This window comes from Calonectris borealis, chromosome 10 (genome assembly GCF_964195595.1).
Source record: "Calonectris borealis chromosome 10, bCalBor7.hap1.2, whole genome shotgun sequence".
Classification (NCBI taxonomy): Eukaryota; Metazoa; Chordata; class Aves; order Procellariiformes; family Procellariidae; genus Calonectris; species Calonectris borealis.
The window spans coordinates 15,494,521-15,504,952 of NC_134321.1; the positions used below are offsets into that span (position 1 = coordinate 15,494,521).

Sequence of the window (10,432 nt, forward strand, 5' to 3'; positions counted from 1 at the left end):
AAACTCCTAAGAACAGAAAAGAAACACTCCTTCATCCCTGATGGCCAAAGAATGAATGTGCTTTGCCTTTGACATCATTTTTGTCCCTCCAAAAGGAGGGGCCGGTCATTTCTGTGGATCAGCAAGTCGGAACTTACTGAGCCCTCAGCAGCGCTGCCAGCAGCAGTGAGCTGGGTGCACCCAAAGGATGACTATGCCTGCGCAAAAACCCTGTTACCTCACCCATGAAGAAACAGGGGAGGACACCAGGGAAATGCCTGTGGACAGAAAGTACAAAAGATTGCCAACCCCTTCCCTCCTTCAGCTGTGACCTGTCTTTATCATTCTCTGCACATTTAACCTCTTACATAAGCTTTAGCTCGTTTGGGAATGAGGGCAGCGGCAACACGAAACAGGCTTGAGAGAGAGACAAATGTTTCAGATACACAAGTGTTCAGCCAGCTCATCCTTTGCTCCATATCTACAGGCCGGTAACTCCTGGCAGTGAGGAATCTGCAGGGATTTACAACACGTGGGACCTCAATGCAGTTTTGAAAGGCAAACAGAACCTTCAGAGATCAGGGACCATGAGCATCCTCATCAACGTGCAATAGAAACCTTGCACTGTTCCCTGAAAAAAGTGTGGTCCTTAGGGAGATAGGAAGATCTCCTTTCATTAATTTAATTAATCTTTCTTGTCCATTTCACAATCCAGTTTTTAAAATCTGAATTAAGTATATGTTTTATCTTAAAGAAATGAAAAAAATAAGAACAGTGGGGAACGTTGATTTAAATAAGTGGATGCTCATAAGTGAAACTTATCCCAGCTGAGATTTTAGTGGGTTTGTTTGTTCTGTTTTCATTTTGCAATGAATTTCTAGCAACAAAGATTTCTCTATCCAGTGAAAATTTTCTCTTTTAAGAGAAAACAGCATCTTGAGGTTTCCTTTTTTTTTAAAAATTAAACAAAACATGCAGCAAGTTGCAATTAAATTTCAGTTAACAAAATGCAAAAATACACCCAACCTCCATCTGCCAAAAATAAATAGTTTGAAAAGTAATTTCACATCCCTGACAATGACGACTGTGTTTATGACATATTTCTGGTGCCATATTCCGCTCTCCTATCACTGCCAGCTTGCGTCCAGCATTTAGAAATAAAACAGAAACACATTGAACTTGCTGAACTAGATGTTGCCACACTGCAACTCTAATGGGCTTAGTGACCACAACCTACAGGGGCCAGAATGTGTCAACAGCAAAAGGGCCAACCTCAATCACTGTCTGTGCTTTTACAAAGTTGTTACATGTTTAATTCTTTGCAGCTTAGTTCTCCTGCTGTTTTGGCTGCTCAAAACCAAGGCTCATATATTGCAGCAGCCTTCTCTACCTCATATAATGCCACAAAGGTCCCAGCAGGAGACCTTTCAGTGGAGCAGACAAGCCACAGGCTAGGGCAAACAGGGCATCACAACTTCCTAATAAGATGACTTATTAGATTGGGGGCTTGACACAGCTTTTATTTAACCACTTCTTTTCCCAGCCACCAGAAACCCGAACTGTCTGCTTGGAGCACAGCAAGTGGTATGTGGATTTGCAGCAAGCACTGCCACACGCATTCAGTCCAGTCTATAAGTAGAGCGTGGTTTCTGATGCCATTTTTATCACTACACCAGTACCACAATTTTGCCCTTAATGTCAGATTTCCAGCCACACGATTTTTTATTGAATTAATGCTTTCCCACTGGATGGGTCACTGCCTATTCAGGACTTGGAGTGGGCTTGCGGAGGGCCAGCAGTGAACGGGTTAAACGACTGAAAAGGCAGGATCAGTTTCCTGCCTGCACTTGCAATGGCCTAAGGCAGTGCCTGCTGTTCAGGAGTTAGAGAGAGTGCCTTGCCTTGTCCCAGGTGGCAGACAGGCAAACCATGTTATTAAGAAGCAGAGATCGCAAAACCTTGATCTTCAAAAAAGGCCCCTAATTAGTCCCTAGCATGAGAATAAATGGCATTCCACATCAGCAAGGATGAAAAAGGCTCCTTCAAATTTCATTAAGTAATCTCTGCTATTGACAGTTTTTGGGATCACATTGGGAACTCTTGTTGTTTGAACCACTTTACCCAAGAACTCTTCTTTATTTGTCACTTCTGTTTGATTCTTTAAATAAGAAAAAAAAAAGTCTTAATGGTCTCACATGCTGCATCTTAAGGAAGTCATAAACGTCTTGACAAAGAGCTCCATGCCCTACGCTGCTGAGTCACTGCTGCCTCCATGAGCGATGCTCGGGTCTGCTGGAGTCGATGGAAATTCTTCCATCATCTTCAGTACGCTCCAGCTCAGCCCATCAAAGAGTGCTAGTCTGAAGCCATCCTCAACATTTCCCATAACCCTCTTTTTAATTCAGTGTGAAAGTGACAGATTGAAGAATATGTGCTGAGTTTTCTCATATTTCTGAAGAGCTTTGATTTGGACTAGACTTGTTTTATGAAAAGAAAAAGTTTATTAAAAAAAAATAGCTGTCTTTCAACTTATATACCACTTGTCTAATTTTGATTTATAAACATTCCCAGAAGAGAAGGCATCCTTGTCCAAATAGTCTCAAGGTTCATAAACTTCATCTAATTTTATCATATAATTGTACAGTAGTTTTCAAGGACTCTCACTCTCTAGAGGACTTGAATCCATTTGATTTTATTCATCCCAATGGTATCTGCTTTTATCCCTAACTCAGATTAACAATTCTGGCATTACAGCAATATGGAAAGTTCATCACATTCATGCAGTGATTCTACCACCAGCTGCAGATCCTTCTGAAGTTTACTGTATAATGAATTTAAAACATAAACAGCAACAAATGGGATAAATAATTTCTTTGCCAGAATTGGAACAAAGTTAATTTTGTCTTCATAAATAACTTTTTATACTGATGTTTTTTGTGAACCTTTTAATATTTAATTAAATCACACAGTTTCTGGATCTTTCTTTCAAAATATATTTTACTCATGTATTTACCATTTTTAAGCTTTATTGTTAGTAACTATAAATCATTGAAAAAGTAAAAAGAAAAATGGTTCTACTTTTACAATGTAGCTAAGAAGGTATTTTCTAGCCTCTAAGAAATACACCTCAGAATTGCTTATTCAAAATCAGGAGTTATCATTATCAGGGATATTTTACGTTATTATAAAAGAGAGATTTGTTATTAGGATTTTGTAAACTAGGTTTGAGCTATTTATTTTCTGAAAAGATTAGTGCATTAAGAGTAGAGCAGGACACTTTTGCCTAGGTATACCTGAGTGTTGTCAGACAGTTGCAGATCTCCCAGGTAACATTTCCTTAAGTGGAGTTTTTAAGAATGACTAAAATTTGTTCTCCTCCAAGCAGGGTGTTTACTTTCTGCGTTCAGTGTTCTCCAGATAATGTGCCGTGCTGCACTTACCGCTCGAATCAAGAAACTTCCTTTAGCATTACTTTAACCTGTGGGCTTTATTGATTTGAGATGTAAGAAATTGTATGCCAAAACTTTGGTTATTTTAACTAGTTCTAAACAAGAAAGACTAACATCAGTTTTGACAACAAACAAAACCAGTTTTTGTTCTATCGGTTATGTTTAAAAGATTCCAATTTCAAACCAAACACAACTTGTGGTTATTCTGTCAGATATTTATATAGCCACTGGGGCGCCATAGTTATGCACCGCATACATCATTGTATTTTTAAAATGTACTTAATGAACATTTTTTCTTTTCTGGTAACTACTTCATTGCCTTAAATGAATGCATTCCAATAGAATTTGTAACAAATGAGCACTTTGTGTTTGCATTAATGCCAAACACGTTTAACAAATTTTTAACAAGGAACACTGGCAAAAAGCCAAACTCCTAGAGGGACACTGAAGGAATGCTATAAATTTAAACAAGATTTTACCTTTTCACTCAGCTCAACAAGTGTCTTAGGTGTCTTTGGCATCTCGACATTGAAAATTTTCTACATAGGTTGGATACAACTTTATGTCTTAATTATTTCTCTTCTTGGCCTCCTCGCTAGAGATTTTCTCATCGATATAACAGGCTTTAACAGGTTACTGTATTCTCTAGAAAGTGAGAGGTGGGTTTTCATTCTTTCCATGAGAGTTAGGCCAGGAGGAAGTAGCAAAAACAGTATTTATTGTTAGGACTGTAATGACAGGGAAGTTCAAATAGTACATATCATGCCATTTTCATATCCTATATTAAGGGAACTATATAGTGGCGAGCACTCCAGCAGATCTGTGCTACCTAAATTGTTTCTTGTGCTGAGTTGCAAATATCTGGACTGTGATCATGTTTGCAACTGCACTTCAGGGGCAGGGGAAAAGCAGCCCACAGTGCTCCCACTGGTCCGAGCCCTGGGCTTGCACAGAAGCCACGAACAGATTTTTGGCTGAATCAAACATCTGGGGGGATTCTGCAGTTGTTAAGTTATGCCCACATGGTACATGTCATTACAGACCTTGGGAATCACCTAGTCTGTAATACATGTTCGTATTAAAAGTGTTACAAGTAGCTCCACAAACCACATGCTTGCTCTTTACTTGTAACTTAATACATTAATTTAATTTTTACTATGTTATTTCAGTTTTAATCAAATGCAGGAACTGAAAAATAATAATACTTAGCACTCATCCAAGACTATTAAGGCACATTACAAACATTAAGCCTGGCAAATTCCTGTGAGGAGCCTGATGTTATCCCTGCTATAGCAAAGAGCAAGTTAGGCACAGAAAAATGATATGACTTTTTCCTTAGTCACACAATAAGCTACTGGCAGGGCCAGAATTCAGAACAGTACCATGCCAGGGCTTTGTCTTAGTTAATTGTGTCATTCTTTTCATGGTTTTGCACTGACAAAAGTAAAAATTGAGAATGCATTTTTTTTTTCTTCATGTCATTTAGATTTTGTTGCTGCAAGAGGCACAGTTGAGTTCCAGGACGTGACTTGAGAAAGACTTTATGAGTTATAGCCTTATTTTTTAAATATTACTTTTCAGTCTAGTTAGTTACTTGTTTCCAGAAAAAAGAAATAATTTCCCATCGTTTGTTGGTACTCTGATTGCAGTAATGATGAATGAGTCTAGAGAAGGAAACTGAGGAATTCATCCTGACAGCTTTTTAAAAGATGTCACATTATAATGCAGATGCCTTGTCATAGATTAAGGAGCAGAAATAACCCTAACAGGCTTTCATTAATGATATCCTTCTCTACTAACATTTGGTCAGATACCAAGCCCCTGCAATAAAGTGGCTATTCCCTCTCTTTCTGACTCACTAATTACCGTATCAGTTGTTGGCCTTTTATGTAGGTACCATGTGCAACAGGTTAGGAGAGGGCAATTTAAGCCTATGTGAATGGGTATCTGTTTTTGTATCTGGGTGCTTGTTGCAAACATTTGGAAAGCATATGGAGCATAATGGACATTAACCCAGATGTCAAAAATAGCCTGCATTTTACTACTGTTATTAAACAGTTTCCCCTTTAACCCCTTTGTGTTTACCCACCCTCTCCAGCTTGTTTCTGCAAATCACTGCTGAGAGGAAAGGATTGGAGGTAAAAAGTAGTAATCAGGCAGGTGTCTTTATCCAAAGGAAAAATAATCTGAACAAATATTTGTGGGCTACTACATTTTTATATCTTCACATCCTTCTGCTGTTTTCATTGACTGGTATCTAATAGACTGTCAGAGGTGCCAAACTCATAAGACATTAATTTCAGCTGGAGCACTGCTGAATCTCAGGCCCAATATATGTTACCAAATTTTATTTCTGTTTTAGAGGTTCAGTGACCTATACCAAGTACAGCATTGAAGAAACAAATACAAATTTAATTTACTCAACCTCAGTTGGTATTTGACAGCAATATCCTTTTATATATTTATTTGACTTACTTGAGAAATACTTTGCATTTCCTACCTATGGTGAACAAGTTTTTGTTACACTTCCAATACATATATGGTTTCCTGATGAATGGGTGGGTTGATTAAGCGGGTGGGGTTTATTCAGGGGTTTCATTCTATACTAAAACCCCAATGAAAATTTGGGGAGCAAGCCGGAGAGAGATTGTATTTTGTGATTTGTTGCTGTTCCTCAGATTGGACACTTTATTCTGTGTTCTTATATTTAAAAGCATAAATGAGTGTTAATTGCAAAGGAACTTCAGCTTGTAAAATATCAAGTATATTGAAGATTTGCTGTGATTATGTTTTAGCGAACCTGTTAAAAAATATAGACATTTTTGTGCTACGGTTTCTGGAATGTACTTTCCTCATTAATTTATATGGGGTGCTTCCTATGCCTATATATCTCTTTGAATGATGATTAAGAAATACTCAGCACACAAAAGAATGGTAGCTATGCACAGTTCACAAAAGGTAATGCATGCTCTGACTTACAGTTTTCATAAAAAGTTTGCAAAGATTTTATGTGCCAGAACTAGTAACATGATCTACTTTAGGAACTCCCTGGCTTTCCAGCTCTGCAGAAGTCATTTTTTCTCCATTCAAGGGCCAGATCCAAAACCTGTTAAAATCAGTGGGAACCCTTCCACATTTCAGTGGGCTTTGGATTAGTCCCTAAGTGTTTTAACCAGAAGAATTGTACCAACCTCCCATTGGAAAAGTAAAACTATTCATCTAAGTTTGTATTATATAAACCGTTACATGTACTTACCACACAGACATTGATCTTGAAAATAGGGATTTAAAATCTTTTGCAAGTTTATTCTATAAACAGTGTTTCACTTTACTCATAGCATAATTACTCTGATAAAAATTAGTTTCTAGAATTTAAAGGGGCATTTTAGTCAAGTAGTTCTATTTAGAAATCCTAACAATTTTTCAGCTGTATACAAAAGTGTAAGCATTCTATGGCAATTTCTTTTTCATAAAATCGGATGTTTTAGAAACTTCTAAGGTTACATAAATGCAAGGTCAATAAGGGAGAATCCCATACACAGTGCATTTCTACTTTTCTAGAAACAAAGTCAGTAGATAAATGAACAACTGCCCTGTAAAGGAATCATTTAATTCCTCCCACTCATCTGATATACAGATGATGTGAATAAGACTAATTCACTGCTCTCTGTTCAAGAATACTGTGTCATTTGCTTGCAACAGAACTAGTGTAACAATAAAAATCATTCAGGCCTCACTCTATAGTCGCTTACAGTCAGACACGGAGCCTCATCCAAAGCCCATTGGAAAGCAGGGAGACTCTTTCCACTGACTGACTGGGGCTTACACCACTTACCTCTCGTAGTCGCTGGATTTCAGCAATGCCAGCCAAGCCGTGAAGAGCAACAGTCATTGATTAGTGACTGCATGGCTGAAAAACTCATAACAGATTGTTGTATATTTTAACTTTTATAAATCTGAGGTTCTTGTATCCATAAAACCTTTCTCCACTGTTTTGTAAATTAAAGTTGACTTAAAGTGCTTAAAATATAACCAAAAAACGTTGCTTTCATTACCTTCAGTTCTGGAGAGTTGCTAGAGGTATTACATATTCCCACCTGCCATGGAACTGAGTGGAAATAAATGGATGATTCCTTTGGTTTCCAAATAAAAATATTTAGTTTTACTAATAGCATTTCCACTTCAAAGCTACTGTGCTTATAGATACAAGCAGAAAACTCACTGTTTACAGAATCACAAGCACAATAGAATTTCACATCTTTGGAATTTCAAATCTTTCCCATTTAGGGGGAATCTTGTCATACAAATCAGCTGTGAAAGTAATTGCCACCCTATGAACATAATAAGTGGGTTCGAATCAAATTTAATTCCTCACTTAATCTGTAGTCCCTAGAAAAGCAATATGCACACTGATGTCTATGAGAAACTTGATTAGATGAGAGCTAGGATGTTTTGTATGCTCCAATCACATTACTAATTGGAATATTTTGTTCCCTTGTCACAGTTGTCAGAGGAGCTAGCGAAAGAGGAAGAAAAAAATGTAGCACTGGAAGGTAACGATGATAATCTATTGCATTGGATCTCCAAACATGACCATGATATCCTGGAGAAGATCACAGATGCAGAAAATGAATGCTAAGGTTGATATCTAATGAAATGCTGCATTAATTGGCATTTTCTCCATTACTTTTTGTAGTCTACTATGAAATTAGATACTTTGGAAAATAATGAAGGAGACTCAAGCAGAAATTATAAGAGCTTCATTTCTGTCTTTAATGGGTCTTTCAAGTTATTCTGTTTTCACAAAGAAACCATCTGTTCAGAATATTATTGTTTAACGAAGTTCAGTTAAACAGGTTATTTAACTAATTTTTGGTAAATTGATATTGATTTCAGTAAGTAATTCAGATTCTTTTAGGTGTGGTATCTGCATTTGCTGATTTTACCTAGTCTATTCAAAGTATCACTTCTATTGCACTAGATTATCAAAGAGGCATTAGTAAAATGCTATATAAGGGTGTTGGCATTAATCTTACCCCCAGTTAGATGTGAGCTTTTCCAAAAAATAAAAACCAAGCCTTTACCCTCCTCTGTTTTCATATATCTACTGATAAAATAATAATTAAAAACCAAACTAAAACAAAAACCAAAAAACATTGATAGTATAACCGGTATTAAGCTCTGGGCCAGGTTGGAAACGAAATCAATTTTTGGTACTAATAACTGATGACAAAGATTAGCTTTATGAAAATATGGTGTGTGTCTCTGACAATGCATAGGACATCTAATCTGAGCATAAATATAAGATTATATACAAGATGTATCTATTCCTGGATGGTAAAAGCTTGAGGCGTATATAAATACATATATATGTATATATATGGACATATACACAAGGATATATCAACCTTTTACCATCCAAATGCGTACAGGTTTTCAACAATAAAAGCTGGGACTCTTTAAAAAAAAACAAAAATAAACATAAGATTGCTGTTAATACAGTATATGCACTAGGTCTCCTGTAAATGAGGAACTGTTTGTAATTGTTTTCTATATTGAAAAACAGTCTCCAACATGGATCCCAACGAATCTTAGATGTTAAAGAAGAAAATACCAATGAACAAATAGCACTTAAAGGCTGTTTGTATCAACAAAATGTATCTAGTAAAATGAATTTAAAGCACATGCAAGGAAAAATAAAAATGTGAACTCACTACATTCAGTGAGCGAATATAACTGATAGTCAAATCTCTACCACGTCTCAAGGAGAGGATCCTTATGACTCCATGAACATTTTCAGTCAGTCTGGCAAACATGTGCAAATGTTTGGCTGTTTTATTGAGGCATCTTTTTGTGCATGGAAGAAATGCTTCCATGCTGATGGGAGTGGGAATAGAATATCTGCATTTTTAAAGGACAAACAATAAATTTAAGCATGGGTGGCCTTAATCCTTAGTAGTTTTTCTTTGCTGCTGTAAAAAAGAGAAATCTAAATGGATACTCCTAAAGTCTTGCACTGAATTTAGAAAAATTATTTTTTGAACCTGTGGTGCAATTAACCCTAAGCATCCTACATGAGCCATACATAGTAACCCCTTTAAAATTATTGTCTAGAGATGATATTTTATTTATTTGTACCATAATTCTTGGTGCAATCAAAGAGCAATTCATTCGAGCAGGAGTCCTGCTGGATGCTACTGTCTTCAGTAAATAGAGTAAAATGTATAGAATTAGTATAGCATAGATAATCCAAATTTCATTCATGTTTAAAAAGTTTGTCCTTTAACTATCAATGGCATTTTAGATCTTTGTTTTTGAAACAGCAAAGCTTTTGGGAGTATATTTAGCACATATGACAAATGTTGCACTTGGAAACTCAGACAACAAAACTAGTTTCTCATGACAAATTTGTTGTCGCAGTAGGGGACAATCGTCTGTGTCTCTTACAATCAGGTCTTTACCTTAACTCTGCAACTGAATACTTGAAGTAGGAAATAAACTAGGGGGGAAATAGGGTCACAGATACAAAGCTGTATAGTTAGATATTTATATGTATGTGCCAATTTTGTCACAGATATTATTTTAGGGGCATTTTTGCTCCACTCATGTTGGTAAGAGTATTGATCTAAACTTTTATCAGGGCCTACAAGTTAGCCCCTAAAGAGGAAAATTTTGTCTAACATTGCTTTTTTCTTTCTTTCTTTTTTTTTCTTTTCATTTCATGTGATACTCTATGATGTTTGGAGAAAATCTTTTCATATACTAAAATAGAATCTCGGGGTTTACAATAAACACTGTGATGTTGGGAAATATTTTATTTGAGCAATGTTTGGTAGGTTTTTCCCCCCTCTAAGTGTAAAGAAGCAAACCGACTTTTGGTTAACATTTAAGATAATGATTATTATTTTAATGTGAGATCAGTCTTGTACTGCACATTCTTTCTTTCATTTAAATGTACAGTATGAATTTTGTATTTAATGAATTTTGTGTATCCAGTATGCACG

General features: G+C 36.4%; 1 protein-coding gene across 1 annotated transcript in view; it reads left to right on the forward strand.

Annotated features, from left to right (window-relative positions):
* The window catches only part of ERC2 (ELKS/RAB6-interacting/CAST family member 2), a 526,287-nt gene extending 517,167 nt beyond the window's left edge, over positions 1-9,120 (forward strand). Inside the window, exon 20 of the mRNA XM_075159071.1 lies at positions 7,933-9,120. The gene's annotated coding sequence lies outside the window, so the exon portion shown is untranslated. The remainder of the gene's footprint in view (positions 1-7,932) is intronic.
* The last annotated feature ends 1,312 nt before the right edge of the window (positions 9,121-10,432 follow it).